Here is a 22,642-nt window from a genome sequence, read left to right as displayed (position 1 = left end):
TAAGGAAACCCTGGTGGCATAGTGGTTAAGTGCTATGGCCACTAACCAAAAGGTCAGCAGTTCAAATCCACCAGGTGCTCCTTGGAAACTCGATGGGGCAGTTCTACTCTGTCCTATAGGGTTGCTATGAGTCAGAATTGACTTGATGGCAATGGCTTTTGTTTTTTTTATTGTGAATAATGCTGCAATGAACATTAGTGTAGCAAAAGGTCTTTGTACTGGGTTTGAGGAAGCCCCTACTCTGCCAACCCCATGATAAAGCAAGTCCAAGCTGTTCCCTGGGGCTTATAGGGAGATGGATGGACAAGTAGAGCTCACCTTATAAAACTATGAAGTGGAATCAGACATGAAGCAGCTCCTTCTGTGCAGGTGTTATTTGTGATTGCATTTCCCTCAGTTGGGTGTACGATGTATGAACTAACAACAAAGGACCCAAAATTTGGGTCTCTGGAGTCAGCCCCTTACCCCCAATTCTTTACTCCCCCATCTTTCAGTGGAGCCTCCTTACATATCGTCTCTGAACTTTGTCTCACCATTTCTTGACATGTATTTTACCCAACATTGTAAATATTTTTTTCTTTGGACACCAACTTATACTTGACATTTTAACTAATGCCCATCTGTGATGCTCTTTGGCAGCTTATAGAGAAGAATTTTATTGGTAGATGGATAGAAAAAACAAATAAACACAGGAGACAAAACTGGAAATGGAGTTATTATTACAAAATATTGTGGATAGAAAAGGGCAGGGGACTTCTCGCTAAGCACCTTTACCCCACACTCACATAGCTCAAAACAAGTGAGCTATCTCATGCAACTATCCACGAAAGGTAAACCACTTCAACCCCATCATGTCAGAGGCCTGTTCATTTTGCAAACGGCAGGTACGTGGATTTATCCAAGACAGTCTAAATGGGATACCGTGGCACTGTGCCATGCATGCCGTGATTAAGATGACAGTGCCATCAAAACTGAACCAGGTGCTGAAATAGAGTGCAATGTGAGCCATGAGACAAAAATCACCTTGCAATACAACAGTCAAAGTTCTTGGATGGCAGACATCAGCTGCAGTCAGAAAGCCTGTCTGTTTTCATTACAGCCCAGAATGAGGGAGCCCCAGAGCAAGCATTCCAGACTGATGGTGCCTTGATGCTGACATCAGGGTATCAGCACTCATTATCCTCAGGGGGTGTCAGCAGGTGAGATCCTGGTGACATTTCTTCTTTCTATGAGAAAGAGTGTTGACATGCTTTCCTCCAGCACGGAAAACTGATCTACAGGAATCAGAAATATGAAAAGAAATAATTGAAAAAGTATTATTTAGCTTTTAATGTCAGTAGCGTTTATGGGCTACAGATAATTAAATCTAGGGATAAAACCATGAACTCATAAGACCTGGAGAAACTTTGGTAGGTTCTGAATTCATCAAGTCCTAGCTTCAAGGAGGACTGTGCCTAACCATGACTGAACAGAGGATGGGGGAGCAGTGTTGGTGAGACATTTTGGTCTAAATGGCCAAATGTGATTAATCGTTGGTGGAGGGGGAGACATAGTTTTTTATTTAATTGTGCTATAAAAAACAAACAAACAAAAATGTCTTATTCAAACAGGTCAGCATTTAAAGTTTGGGTCATGCATGGATTGGTCTGGACAAAGGGTAGGAGAGGGTTGCTGGTGAGGAGTGAGCTTCTTGGATCAGGTGGACACTTGAGACTATGTTGGCATCTCCTGCCTGGAGGGGAGATGAGAGGGTAGAGGGGGTTAGAAGCTGGCAAAATGCATACAAAAAGAGAGAATGGAGGGAGGGAGCAGGCTGTATAATCAGGGGGAGAGTAACTGGGAGTATGTAGCAAGGTGTATATAAGTTTTTGTGTGAGAGACTGACTTGTAGACTTTCACTCAAAGCACAATAAAAATTATAAAAATAATAAAAAAATTTTGGGTCATGGGCTAAAAAGAATGTCCAGAATGAACATTTAGGTTGAAGAGGTAGATATAAAAGATACGGAAGCGAGGTATGCACAAAGGGAATGATTTAGAAATCAGCTATCTTAAGATGGGATACAAATGTGTCTTTTGGAGCCTAAAGTGTCTGCCAAGCCGGGAGGGAATAAAAAACCAAAAGGCAAACCCGTTGCAGTAGAGTTGATTCTGACTCATAGCAACCCTATGGCCACTCTATAAGACAGAGTAGAACTGCCCCATTGGGTTTCCAAGGAGCGACTGGTGGATTCGAACGGCTGATCTTTTGGGTAGCAGCCAAACACCTCACTACTGACCAAGTAAGTAAATCGACCAAAGTTTGAATCCAAATTGAGTAAGATTAGCATCAGAGAAACCAAGAACACAGACAGGGAGCAGTAGGTCCAGGGACAATTTCCCAAGACTCAGTACAGGTGGGCAAGTTCCACAACACCAGTTTAATAGATGTATGATCATTGATCAAAGTCTACACTGCTTTTTTCCTGAAGTTTCATGTATTTTGCCTGAATATGGGCACACAATGCCATTTATAACCTGGACTGCATCCACTCATCTAGCCTCATTTCCCAGCTTGCACACTTTGCTTTAGCAGGACCTACCCTCTGCTTCTTGAATATCTCTGTAACTGTTGAAGTGCTATTTATTCTCCCTCAAGGTCCTGACCCTTCCTACTCACCTGGAAAGCTCATTCTTAAGACTCAGCTCAGGAGTTACTTTCTCAGTGAAGCCTTCATACACATGCATGCACACTCAACACATATACCACACACATCTCCTACACACTCACACACATACCACACACATCCCCTACACACACACACATACTCACACTCTAGCACACACACAAACACCACAGAGCTGAGGACCCCATTCTCAATGCTAGCAATGCAAGTTGACATGTCTCTACTATTACCCATATCATATAATTTTAAGTTTCATTTTACTTGGATCCACAATCAACAGCCATGGAAGCAGCAGTCAAGACATCAAATGATGCATTGCACTGGGTAAATCTGCTGCAAAGGACCTCTTTAAAGTGTTGAAGAGCAAAGATGTCACCTCGAAGACTAAGATGCGCCTCACCCAAGCCATGGTATTTTCAATCGCATCATATGCATGTGAAAGCTGGACAATGAATAAGGAAGAGCAAAGAGGAATTAATGCCTTTGAATTGTGGTGTTGGCAGAAAAATATTGAATATACCATGGCCTGCCAAAAGAACGAACAAATCTGTCTTAGAAGAAGTACAACCAGAACGCTCCTTAGAAGCAAGGATGGCAAGACTGCATCTTACATACTTTGGACATGTTGTCAGGAGGGATCAGTCCCTGGAGAAGGACATCATGCTTGGCAGAGTATAAGGTCAGCGGAAAAGAGGAAGACCCTCAACAAGGTGAATTGATGCAGTGGCTGCAACAATGAGCTCAAGCATAACAATGATTGTAAGGATGGTGCAGGACCAGGCAGTGTTTTGTTCTGTTGTGCATAGGGTCGCTATGAGTCAGAACCAACTCAACGGCACCTAACAACAACAACAACAACATAATTTTAAATAGTAATTTCCTTATAATGATATGAAGAAATTGTGCCCAATCATAGCGTTTCCAGTGGCATGAATTCTACAGGGGTTTGTAACCACTGCTTAACCCAATTTCATTCTCCCCCGTTGACCCTAGAACTGTCATAGTTCTAGGACTGTAAGCCAATTACAGGTCAAGATCTATTGCAGGTGAGTAGAAGGAAGCCACAGACTACTGACAGCTTCTGGTTTAATCAGAAAAAATTCGTTTTCCATTCCCTTGGTTCAAGTAAAAAGAGAATGGTCTCGGGCACAGACACAAGCATATCAACAAGAAATGCTGTGATTTATTTTCCCTGTCATAGAAGAGGTGCTTGGTCTCTAAATTACTTTTCTTAACTTTAGCTCTTTACCCCCTGAAGCTTTGTTATTTCCAACATGATACCACATATCTCCTTAGCAACGATCTCAAACAAGATCAAGATCAGATTTTCCTCTTCTCTGGTGAAGATTACTTTCCTCCTTTCTTTAAAAGGATAGAAAGCATTCTCTTATAATTATAAACCCAAGCCTAGTAGAACATGATTTTTAAACACAAACCTAAGTAAAATGTGATTTTGTAACAGAAGGCCTTCTAAGCTAAGGCCTAACTATACCATACAGGCTATAACTGGTCTATGGGTGAAGTCAGCTATGAAATGGCTATGAAGTGGCCAAAAAGCAGATTATGAGGAGGGTTTTGAGCAGACAAAGAAAAGCAAGCAGCCTTGGTAATTCATCCTTGAATTATCTAAAAAGCTGAGTCTTGTCATTAGTGTGGAATTTCAGTGTTTTGGTTGAAAGGGAAATGAAGACATTATATCCTTTTATTCCATTTAGGACTTCCCTGAATACAAGTTCTCTGTAAGGTCTGAAGGTACACACCTTAAAGGGCAGAACAAGGTTTTAGAGTTGTGGGATCAGAGAAAGTCTGAGTGTTCCGTCTTCCAATTCATTACCACACATTATCTACAGCTTTTGGGTAATTGAGCAAGTAATACCCTTGACAACCATTCCGCCTTCCAACTCCAAGGCAAGGTAATTAATTAAGGCCAGAAGGGGATTGTTAACAGCTGTTAATGAAGCACAGTTGAGGGAATCACTCAGGAGAGCACTCTTAGAGTCCATTAAAGCACATGAACAAGCTTAGCTTGGAGGTCTAATGTTCCCTGACCCTCCCATCAGTGTGCAGTCACTGAAGGATGTGTTAAGTGCGAAACAACTGGGGAGTTACCATGGCGTAGCTCTGTCTGATTATGCTTATTTAACTATAAGTAGCTATTTCTTTTCAAACCCCGTGATAATTTCCAAAGAAGCTCTTCTAGGACATACACTGAATGTGTAGCACACACCAAAATGTGATGATCCCAACAATTAACTGATTAACAGGTATTCATTCAGCTCTGTGTTACGTAGTTTGAGTGTCAAACAAATACAAGAAAAAAAAGGATATGAGATGCTCCCTGCCCTACAAAACTTATAATCTCAATGGGACCACACGATGGACACAGGAACAAGTGGAGACCAATGTGACCTGACAGTATATGATTAAGTGCTAAACTTTGTGGTCAAGAAATCAAATTAGGTATTGCATTGGGCAAACCCACTTCAAAAGACCTCTTTAAAGTGTTAAAAAAAAAAAAAAAAAGTCACCTTTAGGACTAAGGTGCCCCTGAACCAAGCCATTGTATTTTCATTCACCCCATATGCATTAGAAAGCTGGACAATGAATACAGAAGACCAAGGAAGAATGGATGCATTTGAAATTATGGTGTTGGCAAAAAATATTGAATATACCATGGACTGCCAGAAGAATAAATCTGTATTGAAAGTACAGTCAGTATGCTACTTGGAAGTGAGGATGGCGAGACTTTGTCTCATATACTTTGGAGATGTTATCAGGAGGGACAATGTGATGGAGTGGGACCATGCGAATGAGGTGTATGGAACCCTGTTGAGGGGATTGGTCAGTTTTACCATCCAGCTGGGCTTAAAATGAGCCATCCCAGAGGTGAGAAGGGAGGATCTCGCCACCACCAAGAAAGAAGAGCCGGGAGTGGGGTGCATCCCAAGGACCCAGGATCCCTGCGCTGAGAAGCTCCTGGAACCAGGAGACAGAGACAGAAAGAGAGAGCTTTAACACCAAAGATGGCGAGAAACGGTGGCAGAGAAATGACAGAAGCAGAGGCAGGAGACCTGCAGGAGACTGGCAAGAGACTGGCAGGAGACAGCACAATGGGTTTCCTGGCCTACGGAGCACGAAAACTGAGTGCCTTTGCGCAGGAGGCTTGCTGGCAGAGTAGGGTGCCTCTGAGCCCTTGGTGGAGCTAGGTTTGCCAACCCACAGAGCCAGAGCCGAGGCTTGCTGGTAGAGAGGGGTGCCTCCGGGCACTTTTCGGTGGAGCTGAAAGGGCTTTATAATACTTGTCCAAGCAGGGCAGAGGCCGAGGGGCCAAAGAGAGGCATGCCTGTAGGATGGCTGGAAAGAGGCTGTCCTAATAGGATAACTGTATCCTGAGCGCTCCTAAACCTGAATCGTAACTTGTTACTTCCCTAATAAACTCTGTAATTGTGAATATGGTCTGTGAGTTCTGTGTGGCTGTTGCAGCAAATTATTGAACCCAGCAGAGAAGTAAAGAGTGCCATGGGAGGGACAGCTGGTGTCAGGATTGGTAAAAAGTTTGGAGAGAGGAGGTATGTCTGATCTCGGCCTAGTAGGAATCAGCCTTGGGCTGTTGATCTTGATTCTCCTTCCCTCTTGTGAAGTTAGAGGAGGTCAGACACCTCTGTCATACCATTTTCACAAGGTGGAATCTAAGCAGGGCCCTGAAGAAATTGGAACAGACAGAGAGGAGCAGAGAGCAGCACAAAAAAAAGGCAAGAGTATGACCTCTAAGAGAACAGTGTGAGGTGGGTCTACAGAATGATCCCTCCTTTTTCTTATCCTCCTCCTTGTCCTTCTGAAGTTCAAAGAGACAATATAGATCACCTGGTGCAACTACTCACAACACAGAGAGAGAACAGGAGATAGACTGAGTAGGGCACAGAGATCTTTGATAGAACACAGAACTAGACTTGGAACAAGGAATTAGGTCGTATAATTTTGAGTCTGTGTGCAGTGTCTTTCTTACTTGGATATGAGGTTAGCTGTGTGGGTAAAAGGTCTGAATATCAGGCAAAGGAGTCCCGCCTCTGTGAATATCAGACAGATGAGTTCAGGCAGAAAATGCAATACACAGTTACTTCTGTAGGGAAGTAAGTCACTGGAAAAGTGTTTGCAATAACGATTTTATGTCAGGATCTGCTAAGGATTTAACATGTATATTCTCATTTAATTCTCACAACAACTCTCTAAGGTGGTGATAAAATTTATTCCCATTTTACAGATAAAGAGATAGGCTTAGATACAGTAGCTACCTTGGCCAAGGCAAGTAGGAGTAGGACCAGAAGCTCCAACACCTGAGTTCCTAAGGATTATGCTTTGTTGCATCCCATATAAGTTCAGCTTGTAGTCTTTATACCTTTTTTCCTCAAATACCTCTTAAAAGAATGGTTCTCAACTGAGGGTAATATGACATCATCATATTTTTGCAAAGTTGGTTTTTTTTGCATTTGCTGTGATAAAGAGCATCAAAACCAGAGCAGAACAGGAAGTGAGGGTGGTCCTGCCCAATCTGACTCCAAGTTTGAGAAGTTCTGCAGTGTGCAACAGGCATAGTGATTATTTAAGAATGAAATAAAAATGGTGTTTTTTTCTTTCACTTTAGGTGTTTTATTCTTTCAAAAGGCTGTGGTGTTGTTAGCACATAAATATTTAAAGTTGTTTATGTCTAAACAGTTAATAAATGCAACTGATAGGCATTTCTATTGGTTTGGGGTGTTGTGGGACTACCGCCGATTCACCAAGGGTATCGTGAAACAAGAAAGTTTGAGAATCTCTGCCTTAATCTTCTGAATTATTATCATAATGACTACTAGTATAGTATGCAATACATCAAAATAATATATTATAAATTTTGATAGTTACTAAAGACTAAACAATAAAACTTCATTGGAAATGCAATTAGTCACATATCTATTAAAAAAATATAGATGGATATTATTACATATCCATGGATGAGTATTACAAATGAATGAAAAATTCTATTTCTATTTCCATTTTTTAATAGATATAAGCACTGAGTAATCTTGTTCACAAAAATATCTGAAAAGGAGCATTGTAATAGCACTGTCACTCATTACTTGAACCCCTGAATTATATGTCAAGAGTCATGTAGTGATCTAGCCTCAAAAATTATTTTTAATGATCCATGAGCTCAGTTAGGCACTGTTTCAATTTTATTAAAAGCAAAGAATTAGAAACCATTTGATCTCCAAAAGAACATTCGCCAGTCTTCAGAGTTATTCACTTTCTCAACTCCAAAATTTCCAATTGCCCCTTTGTGCTTCACAGGTTTACAGCCCGGAGGAAGACACCTTATCAGTGTTTGGGAAGGCTGAGAGACGTGCTTTCCTTTCGTAAACTGGGAGAAGGGCTGTTCTGTAAGGGAGGTGGGGAGAGAGAACCTACACCTCATCACCTGTCAGTGCTCAAGAGATCCATTTTAGGAAATTTAGGACAGGGAAACTGGGCTCCTTAAAACTAACTGTGCCCACATATTCATTGGTAAGCCTCTGCGTAAACCGGTGTGAAGACCATTTCCTGACCCTGCGGAGGAGTTTTGCTCCAAGGCAGGGGCACAATGGAGCCCTCCGCTCTAAGACACCCACGTGGACAGTGCCAAGGGGCAAAGTTTTTTTGGATTATTCGTTTTCTTTCCTTTATTCCTTTCCTGGGTCTCAACTGAGTATGGCTCCTGAAGTCAGGCTTCAGGGTTTAAATCTGTTATCCCACTAATCTGTTTTATAAATTTGCACAAGTTATTTAACTTTGTGCTTTAATTTACTAATGTGAATAATTGTGGGTGCATGTGAGCGTTAAGGAGCCCTGGTGGTGCCATGGTTAAAGTGCTCGGCTGCTAACAGAAAGGTCAGCAGTTCAAAACCACCATCTGCTCCACGGGAGAAAGATATGGCAGTCTGCTTTCATAAAAATTACAGCCTTGGAAACCCTCTGGGGCAGTTCTACTGTGTCCTATACGGTCGATATTAGTTGGAATGAACTCCATGGCCATGGATTTGTCTTGGTTTTGGTTAGAGTTAAATGAATTCAAGTGTATAAATCTCTCAGAATAGTGCTGGCCCATGGCTAACACTCAATTAATGTAACTGATTATGGAGGTTCAGTTGTGCCCTTTTGGGGAGATCCTTGCCCTCCATCCTGGGTAGGCCTAGAAGGATCAGGGTGGAGCCAAGAGAAAAGGAACCTTGGTGACCAAGCTTAAGGAGAAGGATTCTATTTTGGCTCTAGTTTCTATACCTGTGGTCTGTGGAGTAGAGAAATGAAGAGAGCTGGAGCCAAGGAACCAGCCACCTGAATTTCCTCTGTTCTAGGCAAAGGGAGCCTTCATTAGATTCCAATTCTTCATTAGATTAGGGATTTGGAGCCAAATCCCTAATCTATAACAAACGGTGGGCGTTTGCTTGTATTGACGGTGGCTTCAAATAGAACTGGGGAGTCTACACTGGGATCTTCAATTAAGCTGACAAGATTGGAGCCAAAGCTGCAGGTTATTGTCTCTTCCCTCTGTTTCCCAGCAGTAAACACAGTTATATCCCTATGTCATCTTGCATTTCCCTGTTTACTCAACAAAACAGCTTGCTAGGATTTTTTTCCCCCTTAGAATAGTTTGCTTTTGGCTTCTGTCTAGTTAATACATAGCGCTTATGTTTGTCTGATCTGTTGATGCTAGACACTGGAGAGGACCTCAGAGATAACCTTGGTGCCTGAAGGTGAATTAAGCTGAGGAAAACATGTGATATGTCACAAGATGCTGAGGGTTCTCAAGGAGAAGGATTTCTGCAGGCAAACATCTCCAAATTGGAGGTGAAGATTATATTGACAGGCTGACTCTTGCCATTCTCATTTGCTATTTCACCTGCAACCTATCCTAGTAAATAGGTAGTTGTTAGTGGCTGTCAAGTCAGCTCCAAATCATGGTGACCCTATTACAACATAACAAAATGTGTCTGGTCCTGTGCCATCTTCATGATCACTGGCATGTTTGAGTCCATTGTTGCAGCCATTGTATAGTGCCTTCCAACCTAGGGGGCTTATCTTGCAGCACTATAGTGGACAATATTTGTTGGGATCCATGGGGTTTTCATTGGGTAATTTTTAGACATAGATTGCCAGACCTTTCTTCCTAGTCCGTTTTAGCCTGGAAGCTCCACTGAACCCTGTCCACCATGGGTGACCTTGCTGGTATTTGAAATACTAGTGTCATGTCTTCCAGCATCATAGCAACACACAAAGTCACCACGGTATGACAAACTGACAGATGGGTGGTAGAAATAGGAGGTGATGGACAATAATTTAAACTGGAAAGAGATTAGGAATTTCTGTAATCAGAGAAGGACTTTGGTGACTTGTACAAACCTTAGTCAAAATGCCTCCCTTTGAGCAAGGAGGGAGACATTTATGCTTTGCATCCAAAACAACAGGAATAAGACAACAATAACACTTATGAACATGGTGTCAGAGTTGGAGGAAGACTGATTCATTAACAACCTGCAACATGCAGATGACACAACCTTACTTGCTGAAAATAAAGATGACTCAAAGCACTTACTAATGAAGTCCAAATGCTACAGCCTTCAGTATGGATTATACCTGAATGCAACTAATAAACAATGTCCTGATAAATGGAGATGGAACTGAAGTTTTTGTGATTTCATTCTACTTTGACCATGGAAGCTGCAGTCAAGAAATCAATGATGCATTGCATTGGGGGCAATCTATTGCAAAAGACCTCTTCAAAAATTTAAAAAGTAAAGATGTCACTTTGATGACTAAGGTGCATCTGACCCAAGCCATGGTCTTTTCAATTGTCTCATATGCGTGTGAAACTTACATAACGGAACAAGAAAGTTTGAAAAGATAGAAAAAGAATTGATGCTTTCCAACTGTGGTGTTGGGGAAGAATATTGAATATACTGAGGACTGCCAAAAGAATGAACAAACCAGGAAGTTCCTTAGAAGTGAGGATGACAAGGCCTCAACTTGATTGCTTTGGACATGTCATCAGGAAGATGAATCACTAGAAAAGGACATGATATTTGGTAAAGAAGAGGGCCAACAAAAATGAGGGAAACCCTCAGTGAGATGGACTGACAAAATGGCTGCAACAATAGACTCAAACGTATCGAGGAGGATGAAGATAGTCCAAGACCAGGCAACAGTTAGCTCTGTTAGGCGTTAAGGTCACCGTGAAGTGAAGCCAACCCAACAGCAATGATACCACCTAAGATTTGCAAGGTTAACATGTTATTTTCTTTATGTTACTGTATGTCCCAGAGGCCATGCTAAGCAAGAATAAGACAGGGAAACATTCTCAAACAAGTCACAGTTTAGAGGGTCTTTGGTACACATTCTCCTCACGAAGTGACAACAATGGTGGGTAATGGGACAGTATTCAAGGATTTGGGAATTCTGGTTCTGGTTTCATTTTATCATGACTAACAGATAATTCCATGAGAGTGGTATCAACAACTGCAAATCCTGATGGAAGAGGGGGTTTTGGCTGATGAATGTAGCATGGCTTGGAGAAATGATGAATACAGAAAGGCCAGCTTGTGGAAGTGGACACTCGGATGAGACCAGTGCTGATGTATGTGTTAACATGATCAGTTTTAAGTCCACTGGGTGGTGGCACGGTCCTATTGAAACTACCTCTAAATCGAAAGCAAAATATAATGGTGACCAGGAAATTTGGTATTCATTCTCTAGTTAAAGGGTTGTTGATATCCTCTAGCACAAGACCACCAGGAGCACACCTGTAGTTGAACAAGTCAGGTTTATTACTCGTTGCAGCGAGAAGACTGCACATCCTAGGGAACCTTTGGGCATCTCAGTAAGAGGGTGTAAGAAAGAACCTGTAGTAGGATTTGGACTTTGGCTGGGTTCAACAAAGTGGAGGTTTGCTCCAGATTTGGTGCTATCAGAAAATGGGGATAGTTTTTTGTTTCTGTATCCAACAAATCTTACCGATAAGAAAGGTAGATGAGAGTGAGGCTAAAGCTGTATTTAGTAAAGAAGTAGCAGCCACTCACATTAGCCAGAAGAGGAGGATGTTTGGTATTTTGTGGACGGCACGAAAAACAAAACAAAACCTGTTGCTGTTGAGTCAATTCTGACTCATAGTAACCCTACAGGGCATAGTAGAACTGCCCCATAGGGTTTCTGAGGAGCGGCTGGTGGATTCGAACCACCGACATTTTGGCTAGCAGCTGAGCTCTTATCCACCGCATCACCAGGGCTCCAGTGACCCTGTTTTTGTCTGTGCTTAGACAAAGTTACGAAGTAAACCAAAAACCAAACCCAGTGCCGTCGAGTTGATTCAGACACATAGTGACCCTATAGACAGAGTACAACTGCCCCGTAGAGTTTCCAAGGAGCGCCTGGTGGATTCGAACTGCTGACCCTTTGGTTAGCAGCCATAGCACTTAACCACTACGCCATCAGGGCTTCCAAAATTATGAAGTAGCTTTGTTTTTTATGATCTCAGGGTAGCCTTGCCTGAGGCTGGTATTCTGTGAGACTGTTCATATCTAATAGAAGAACAGCACGGCCCAGCTGTGAGTTCCAGGTCAGCTTCTGAATGTCAGGGACCACTCTTTCCACATCCCCTCCACACTTCCCCCCACTCAGTTTTAGGCCAGGTGTGGCTGCAGCTCTGGACTAGACCGGGAGCTCAGGATGCTGAGGCAGGACCTACTCGAAGTGTCAGGTTAGACATTATACAGTGCAGGGTGAGACAGGCACCAGACAAGCTCCAGACAGAGCTGAAACAGGTCAGTCACACAGGTGACAGGCAGAAGGGTTAGTGAGTGTGCTTGAGCCAAGGCAGTCACAGATCGGAGGGCATTTTACGTGCAGTTCCAGGGAAGCTGTGTCTCCCAGGCCCATGCTACCCGGCCGGATTCCTCAGGTTTGTTCGGTTTCCACAGAAGAACACTCTAGATGTTAAAGAGCGTTAAACATCTGTTTGACTTACAACCCTCTGATGTGCAGAATCTTTCTTGTCCTCTCAAGGCAGTCTAGTCTTTATTGACTTCAAGAAAATTAGAATTGGAACGCATCACACAGGTGTTCTTTCTACCACTATAAAAGAAACCCATTGGCATCAAGTCAATTCTAACTCATAGTGACCCTATAGGACTGAGCAGAACTGCCCCATAGGGTTTCCAAGGAGCGGCTGGTGGATTCAAACTGCTGACCTTCAGGTTAGCAGTCAAGTTCTTAACCACTGCGCAACCAGGGCTCCTCTGTTACTATACTGCCTGGCAATTGTTTGGCTGCATAGATTTACAATGATCTTTATTAGGCTTAGTGAAAAATGCCTTCTATGTAATTTTAGTGCATGGGTACTTGTGTCCTTTGGAGTCACCACAGGTGGCTCTGTCTCTCACGTGACAGCCTTCCGAACACTGAACGACAGCTATCACACCCTGGGGTAGGAAAGCCTCTCCTCACAGGCCCTAGGAAAGTGCTGATGAAGCCACCAAGCTCCTCGTGGTAGAATTTTCTAATCAACAGAGAAACTGATACCCTTTGAGGCAGGGATGGAGGCCTTGCTAACTCCATTCATGATGCAGCTTGCTTTTTCGTGGAAGAGATTTGATAATTCTTTTTCTAAAATAACATCTGCTCTGGGGTTTTCTAACCCTGACTGAAAAGCGGAACACTTCCTTTTTGTCTCCATTCACTATTAGGCTTCAATCCATTCATTTCAGCAGACGCCAGTGTCAAAACGCAAACTTGGTGTTAGCCTTGGTGTACTCTGTGGCTCCACGGGGCGGGAAAGGTGGACCCAGGGTTGCCATGGCTGCAGAGCTGCTGTGTGCTTGGTCTCCTAGCTCTGAGTCTGGCATCATGGCTGCCTCGAAGGAGGGCTGAATGTGTTCTGCTCTCAGAAAAAAGGGTGAGGTTGGGATATGTGTGTGAACTCAGCTTACTGGATTTTAACTTCACCAGCATCTGTACACTGTCATCTAGTTGGTGTTGACTCCTAGACACCTAGTTTCAATAGCGTTCTTCATTAAGCCAGACAATTCCCCAAAGCCATTTTGTGTGTAACACCTGGGGACTATTTTCTGGTGTTTTCTTCAGGTAATAGCCATTCATTGAATGTTTCCTAGTGGTCAGCACTGTGTTAAAAAAAAGGTTTCTTTAATTCAGACAACAATGCTATGAAATACATTCTAATACCCATTTGGAAGCTTAGTGAGCCCAATTTACTTGCCTAGTAAGTAGCAGCTAAAGAGGCCACCACTCTACTATAGTAAGACTCAGATAAGAAACCAAAAACCAAACCGGTTGCCGTCGAGTTGATTCTGACTCATGGCGACTCTACAGGACAGTGTACAACTACCCCATAGAGTTTCCAAGGAATGCGTGGTGGATTCGAACTATTGACTTTTTGGTTAGCAGCTGTAGCTCTTAACCACTATGCCAGCAGGGTTTCCAAGACTCAGATAGCCCATGCTATATACTAGGTATGTGTTTGCTACAAAGAGACAGGAAAGTAAAAGGATGTGGACGCTGAGACGTCTCCCCCTTCAAAAGGTAGAATGAGATAGGGATGGATTGGGGTTTTTGAAATGGAGATTCTAGAGGGGTTTAATTATTGCAACAACCAGATCTATGATATTAGAAAATAAATCTCCAGGCTTATGAGGATCTTTCATTTCCTTTTAGGATGATCTCTTGCAATACAAATCTTGGATACCAGGTACACATGGCCAAGGAAGTAATCTATGATTTTTTTTTTTTAATTTAGAGGATAAAATCATTGCAGATGACCATTTTCGCTTCAGCTTTGGGAATGTAGTGGAAAGAGAAGGAAAAGTTGGGGAAAAAAAAGAGAGAGTAGAAATATGTTAAAAAAAAAAAAAAAAAGAGTATCGTGGACTGATCTGTAGCCCTCAAAAGTGGGAAAGGAAAATTAAAATCATTCTCTCCATCACAAAATCCCCTAGTCCCAAGCACCTTGGTTGCAGACTACAGCAAGTAAAAAAAAAAATACTGTCTATAAAATCCAGCTCCATTTCACAGGGTTCATGTAATAATTGGTAAAGGAGAGGATCAGTGAAAAAGAGGAAGACGCTAAATGTGATGGACTGACACAGTGGCTACAACGGTGAGCTCAAGCATAGCAAAGATCGTGAGGATGGCACAGGACCGGGCAGTGTTTTCTTCTGTTCTACACAGGGTCGCTGTGAGTTGGAACCAACTCGACAGCACCTAACAACAACATCAACATGTAATTATATTATGCAGATCATTATTATGCAGATTTAAAAAATCAGCTCTTTGATACTGATTTGGAGGTATTGTCAAACAATGGAAAACCATAGGCCTGGAAACCAGACTCCCCAAAATTCAAATCCCAGCTCTGCCTCTTTTTAGCTTCATGACATTATCAAAGTGGTTTAATTTCTCTAATCCTTGGTTTCCTCATCTATAAAAGCAACTCACAGAGTTGTTGTAAAGATTAAATGGGATAACATATCTAAAACACCTAGCCCAGTGCCGGTCAATCATTAACTCCTTCCTTTCCTTTCTTTAATGCTTACCTTGTTAGTGCTCACACATTACATTGTTAAGTAAAATCTAAGCTCTTCATAAGCCAAAAAGTAAAAAAAAAAAAAAGTTTTTATGTATCTGCTGTTTATTTTTAGGGTTTAAGTTTCTAGAAGCGTATTTATATGTACACATATGTATGTATATATAACAAATATGTGTGTGTGTGTGCAATGCTTATTCACCAACCACCTAGCCCCAACTAGTTTTGAGTTCAGTATTATTAAAAGATAATGTTGCAGAACTTATGAGGAAAGCTAAAATGATTTGATTTGTTTAGTCAAAGAAAGAGAAGGCTAAAAAAAAAAAGGAACTTAGTGCAGACATGCATAATGGCACTAGGCCGGAAGAAGGTGTTTTGCAATACGGTATGGGCCAAGAACACAGACCTGGGAATCAGGCTGGGTTTCAAATCCTGCCTCTGCCACTCGCCAGGCACATGACATTGGGTAAGTTACCTAAACCCTTTGAACTTCAGTGTTCTGATCTGTGAAATAGATAAAAATAACAACTACTTTTCAGGGTTGGTAGAAGAATTAAATGATGGAGTAGCATAGCAGCCAGACCATACCAGGCTCTCAGTAATTGCTGTAGTAAAAGAATAATTGGTATGGCCATGCCCCATGAGATAGGCAACTCGGGTCAATGGCAAAAATTCACTCCCAGGAATCAGTAGACCAGTTTTCTTAGCTAGGTGATTCTGGACCAGCCACTTCACCTGCTTGTATCTCAGTCTCCAACAGAACTAATTTTTGGTGATGCCTGCCATATTCGTTTCACAGAGTTATTATAAACTCACAAGAAATAACACAAAGGGAAATACTTTTGAAAAATATAAAGTAGGTCACAAATGCAAGAGATTAATATGAAATGATGGGCTCCTATACAGATCAAAACACGTAGTCTGAATATTTGAGGGTTTCATCCTCAAATATGAAAGCGGGAAAATAACATGGCTTTCTCCATAAACTCCCCCTCTCTCTCTCCACAGTTAGGATAGAAACATGTATGGTCTTCAGAGGTAATATGTCCAGGTCGTATTATTTTCTATTATTTCCATGACATTTCAAAATCTGACTTCCCAGTCTTTCCTCCCCACTCAAGTTGGTATTTCTTCATTGTTGTCACAGGTACTACCATTCTCCAAGATTCCTAGGCTCTAACCCTTGGAACTTTTTGGGTTCTGTCTCCAAACTCTGATCCTATCAAGAACACTTGCTCTTGGGTTTGATTTTTTCTTTTCGTTCCACCTCCCTTGCCCTTTTCTGGGCCCTTGGCCACTTGTATCACACTGGCTAACCCCAGTTGGTCAGATCTTGAGTTCTTCTTGCCCAGCTGCAGATCAATCCCTCAATTAATCTCCTTTGAATATATTTTGACCTGCTATCTACCCACATAGGAACTCTCAGTGGCATTACATCAAAAATTCCTTTAGCCATCATGGTAACTGAAGTTCTTCATTGGCTAGGCCCACCGTACTCTCCAATCTCATCTCTTGCTACTGTCCTACACAGCCACCTGATTCAAGTCAAGCCAGTCTCTGAACTGTTTCTGTCCACTGCCTTTTTGCCTCTGCCTCAGTGCCTTTGCTCCTGCGGTATTCCCCAACTTGGAACATGCCTCCTTTTCTTCTGTACTGAGGAATCTACATCCTGCATTTTTTTCCAAACCCCAGCACAAGCATCAGTTTCTCCAAGAAGCCTTCTCTGATTTATCCTGTCCAATGCTTTGTTTTCCTTCATTTTGCTCCATGCAGTGCTATCATACTGTGATGACTTGTGGAGCATCGTAACTGTTCTCTAGGGTGAACAGACACTTGTTGGCTTCTTGCCTTCCTTTCCTTCTTCTTTTCAACTGTAATTTCCTTTAGGGTGCTGTTTGTGTCTTATATTGCTTCTGAGACCCCCATAGAATCTAGTGCAAGGCTCTGCCAGCAGTAAGAACGTAGCTTACATTTAAAGTGAGTGCATGGGTTATGGGGGAAATAGCTGGATCCTGAGGTAATAGAGTCTCCTCCCTGGGCCTTATCAGATCTATCTGCCTCACATTTTTAGCTCCTGTCCTGATGGGAAGCTGATGACAGACTGAGACTGGTGAGACTCAAAGGTTACTCGCTTGTTCAAAGTAAAACAACTGACTAGCAAGTATAGAGTCCTGCCCTGATGTGGTTTTGCCTCTGGTCCTGCATGCACTCTAGCTCCCTTACTCTTTCCTGTTTCTGAGCCCTATTCTTTGGCCTTCTGGGTAATTCTGTGTGCTATTCAATATCACATCAACTAGCTCCTCTTTTGTTTCAATTGGCTTGAATTAATGTGTTGCTTTTACAACCAAGAATCCTGATTTATACGTGGCACTCAATAAATATTTGCTAGGATTTTGTGGATATAAGGGATAGCCTGAGATAAAACTGTAAAAGGAAGTGCTGGGTCCTTCTGGGATTCTTTTTCCTTCTTTTGATGTATCCTACTTCCTATCCTGTGCCATGTCCCCACCCCCATTCCACTAGCCTCAAAGCAGCCTCTGGCTGCCTGCTTTAGAAAGGCTGTGATAAAGAAATTCTATGATTTAAATGAATGACTCCTTAATGGTGGTGGAATTGAGGTTATATGTCCCAAGTTAGAAGAGAGATGAAGGTTCTGGCCGGTACAAATGGTTAACATGCTGGGCTGCTAACCAAAGGCTGGAGGTTCAAGTCCATGCAGAGGTGGATTAGGGAGAAGGCCTGTCAATCTACTTCCGAAAAATCAGCCATTAAAAACCCTGTGGTGCACAGGTCTACTCTGACACACATGGGATCACCATGAGTTGGAGTCAACTTGATGGCAATTGGTTTTTAGTAGAGATATATTTTATAGCAGAAAAACCTTGCTAACACCCTTATGCAACAGAATATGGGTAGTTACTGTCTATTGTCAGGCCGTGTGTATGTAATGTTTATTTATATGATAGTGAATTGGGGATTTTAAAATTATTTTTAAAAATATTTTCTATTATTTGAAGTATAGAAGGACAGATGATCTGCACAAAATTGGCCTGGTAGGTATGGGACAGGTAAAAATGAGGCACTACTAACGAATTGACATTCATCTAAAAAAGAATTTTTCAGTTTTAGCTCTTTAAGAAATCCACATTTCTGTAAACAAAATATCTGTCTCCTGCTCCATACACACACCCTTTTTACAAGTGTTTGTTGGTGCATCTGACCCAAGCCATGGTGTTTTCAATTGCTTCATATGCATGCAAAAGCTGGACGATGAATAAAGAAGATCTGAGAAGAACTATGAGTCAGAGTTGACTCGATGGCAACGGGTTTGGTTTTGGTTTTAAGAAGAACTGAAGCCTTTGAATTGTGTTGTTGGCGAAGAGTGCTGAATATACGATGGACTGCCAAAAGAATGAACAAATGTGTCCTGGAAGAACTCCAGCCAGAATGCTCCTTAGAAGCAAAGATGGCTAGACTATGTCTCACATACTTTGGACATGTTATCAGAAGGGATCAGTCCCTGGAAAAGGACACGGTGCTTGGTAAACTAGAGGGTCAGCAAAAAAGAGCAAGACCCTCAGTGAGATGGATTGACACAGTGGCTGCAACAATGAGCTCAAACATAGCAATGATTGTGAGGATGGCACAGAACTGGGCAGTGTTTCATTCTGTTGTACATACACTCGCTATGAGTTGGAACTAACTTGATGGCACCTAAAAATGACAACATTGGTGGGAGCAAGAAAAAAGGTTACCAGAGAGCAATTCTTCCCTGGGTAGCTAACTCAAAACTGTCCACTCCCCAGCTTCTAGTCAACTGAGTAGGACATATTCCTGTTTGGGTTAGTAGGCATAGAGAGAGGATAAAACAAAAGCCAATATTTGTAGAGTTAGTAAAGTTACCTTTATGCAGTTCACCACAATCCTGGGACATTGACTAAGAGCTCATTTTTCAGATGAGGAAGCTAAAGCTCCTGGAGGTTAAGTGAATTTCAGGTAAAAGGAGGAAGGGCGTATAGGGGAGCTGTCCTCAGTGTATGTATTCATGTTTGCTCCAATTAAACTTAGTGAATTTTCCAAACAGCTCAGGAGATAGGCTATGGGACTTCAAATGAGATTTGATAGCAAAAAAAAAAACGAAGAGAGATTCAAGCATGATGCTTTCAAGCATTAATGTTTTATATTATTTTGAATTTTTTTGTAACTAACTGACTAAAAATGGTCCGTTTACAAGCTCAACCAACATTCATTAGCCCACCTCACACAGTATGGCTTTATTTTTAGCAGTGGGAAGACTTGTACAATGCATTACATTTCTCATTGCCTACAGTTCTGACACGAAAGTTAGCATTAATCTGCCAACTCATTCTGATGAGATTGCTTTGGAAGTCACTCCAAAGTCACCATGGCTAAATGGGATGTGGCTGTTAAGATAGAAATGCATTTCAGTTAATACCTCAGCAGCATTGAAGCTAAGCCAGTGCCAGCCCTAATTCCCAAAGGAAAACAAATCCACAATAATCCATCTTCTAATTCTGTGCAGACGGGCACAACATCAGATCATGTCAGTTGTAAGTCATCTTTCCCTTACACCGAGGCTCAGGCCATCCCCTCATGGGCATTCACTGATTTTGAGGTCAGCAAGTCACACACATAGAAGTGTGAGGCCCAAGACAACACCAACGGCTTTTCTCATTTGTCTATGTCTTAGGGTTGTCTAGAGAAACAGAAACAGTAAGAAGCTATATATATGAGGAACCCTGGTGGCACAGTGATTAAAAGTGCTAGGCTGCTGACCAAAAGGTTGGTGGTTTGAGTCCACCAGCCACTCTGGGAGAAAGATGTGGCAGTCGGCTTCAGTAAAGATTACAGCCTTGGTGTGGGGACCGTGGTCTCAGGGAACATCTAGTTCAATTGGCATGATGTAGTTTATAAAGAAAATGTTCTACATTCTACTTTGGTGAGTAGTATCTGAGGTCTTAAAAGCTTGTGAGTGGCCATCTAAGATATTCCACTTGTCCCACCCCTGGAGAAAGGGAGAATGAAGAAAACCAAAGACACAAGGGAAAGATTAGTCCAAAGGACTAATGGACCACAAGTACCACAGCCTCCACTGGACTGAGTACAGCACAACTAGATGATGCCTGGCAACCGCCACCAATTGCTCTGATGGGGATCACAATAGAGGGTCCCAGACAGAACTTGAGAAAAATGTGGAACAAAATTCTAACTCTCACACACACACACACACACACACACAAAACAGGCTTACTGATCTGACAGAGACTGGAGAAACCCCGAGAGTATGGCCCCCGGACACCCTTATGAAGTCATTCCTGAGGTTCACCCTTACACCCAAAGATTAGACAGGCCCATAAAACAAAATGAGTCTAAATGGGCCTACCAGCCCAGGGGCAAGGACAAGAAGGCAAGAGGAGACAGGAAAGCTGGTAATGGGGAACATAAGGTTGAGAAGGAGAGAGTGTTGACATGTCGTGGGCATGGCAACCAATGTCACAAAACAATGTGCGTATTAATTCCTTAATGAGAAACTAGTTTGCTCTATAAACCTTCATTTAAAGTACAATTAAAAAAAAAAAAAGATTACAGCCTTGGAAACTCTATGGGGGCATTTCTATTCTGTCCTATAGGGTTGCTATGAGTCGGAATTGACTGGACAGCGATGGGCTTATATATATATATTTAGAGAGAGACAGGGATTTTGAGGAATTGAATTATGCAATTGTGGGGAGTTGGCAAGTCCAAAAGCCATAGTTCAGGAGACAGGAAGAGTGAAAAGTAAGGGAGTTCTGGCAAAATGTCTATTTGTATTCCAGAGGCAGACTACATCCTAGGAAAACTCCCTCTTTGCTAGTAAGACCTTCAATTGATTAGATAATGCCCACCCACATTATGGAAGGTAATCTGCCTTACTGAAAGGTAACTGATTTAATGACTTCTTAGGAGTCCCTGGGTGGTACAAACAGTAACACTTTTGGTAGCTAACCCAAAGGATTGGAGGTTTGAGTCCACCCAGAGACACCTCCAAGAAAGGTCAAATCTACTTCCAAAAAATCAGCCACTGAAAACTCTATGGAGGACAGTTATACTCTGACAAACATGTGGTCACCATGAGTCAAAACTGACTCAACAGTAACTGCCTTTGTTTTACTGGTTTCACTACCTCATAACAGCATTTAGACTAGTGTTTGACCAAATAACTGGGCCCTATTACAGTCTAGCCAAGTTGACGCATAAAATGAACCGTCACAATTTGAAATAAGAACATTGACTCTGATGAGAGAAACAAGGCTTCCCTCATAGTTCATTCTTTTTTACAGAAAAATCAACTTGACCTGAGCAGCAAACAAAATGAACTCTAAAATTTTTCAGCTTGTAAGGGAGGCTATTCCCACACAAAGGTTTGTTGGCTTAAACTTAGCTTAGTCTTCTTATTTCCTTTTGAGTATCCTGGATCTTTATTTTTCTCCCCAGTCTCTGAGGAAAAGCCTGATATACACCTACTCCTCACTTATCAACCATCTTGTTATCTGACATTTTGCATTTATGACAATGGTAAAAATCTACTATCCAATTGTTTTGTTTGTAACGATGTACATCTGGCAGAAACAAACACTGATGTGTAAGGCAAGAGTAATACTGGCTGTAGTGGTTAAGGTTATGTGTCAACTTGGCTGGGCCATGATTTTCAATGGTTTGGCAGTTATGTAGTGATGTAATTCGGCAGTTATGTAATGATGTAGTCATCCTTCATTTTATGATGTGATGTGGTTATCCTCCATTTTCACATAATGCTGATGTTCACCTAATGACCTGATTTTTTGGCACCTAACCATGTCAATAAGTGATGAGTGGGTGTACATTTATTCACACTGAGCTATAAATGACTGATGAGAGAGCGCAGTGCTTCCTAGAAATATTCACATATGAATATCATGGAGCGGTAGGAATAGACATGGAGAGAAAATAGACAAGGCTGAGAAGAAGGTATTGGTTAAGGGCAAGAGTTGGTAAATTACAGTGTGGGCCAAATCTGTCCTGCCATCTGTTTTTGTATAACACACAAGCTAAGACTGGTTTTATTACATTTTTAAATGTTTGAAAAAAATCAAAAGAAGATACTTGGTGACACATGAAAAGTATATAAAGTTTCAATTTCAGCGTCCACAAATGAAGTTGTATTAGAACACAGCCATGCTCATTCACTTATGTATTATCTGAGGCTGCCTTTGCTCTATGACAGTAAAAATGAGTAGTTGTGATAGAGAGTATATGGCCTGCAAAGCCTAAATTATTTACTATCTGTCCCCTTACAGAAAAGTTTGCCACCCTGTGGTTCTGAGGAAACTGTTAC

Source organism: Loxodonta africana, chromosome 10 (genome assembly GCF_030014295.1).
Source record: "Loxodonta africana isolate mLoxAfr1 chromosome 10, mLoxAfr1.hap2, whole genome shotgun sequence".
Taxonomy (NCBI): domain Eukaryota; kingdom Metazoa; phylum Chordata; class Mammalia; order Proboscidea; family Elephantidae; genus Loxodonta; species Loxodonta africana.
This window is presented reverse-complemented; position numbering follows the sequence as displayed.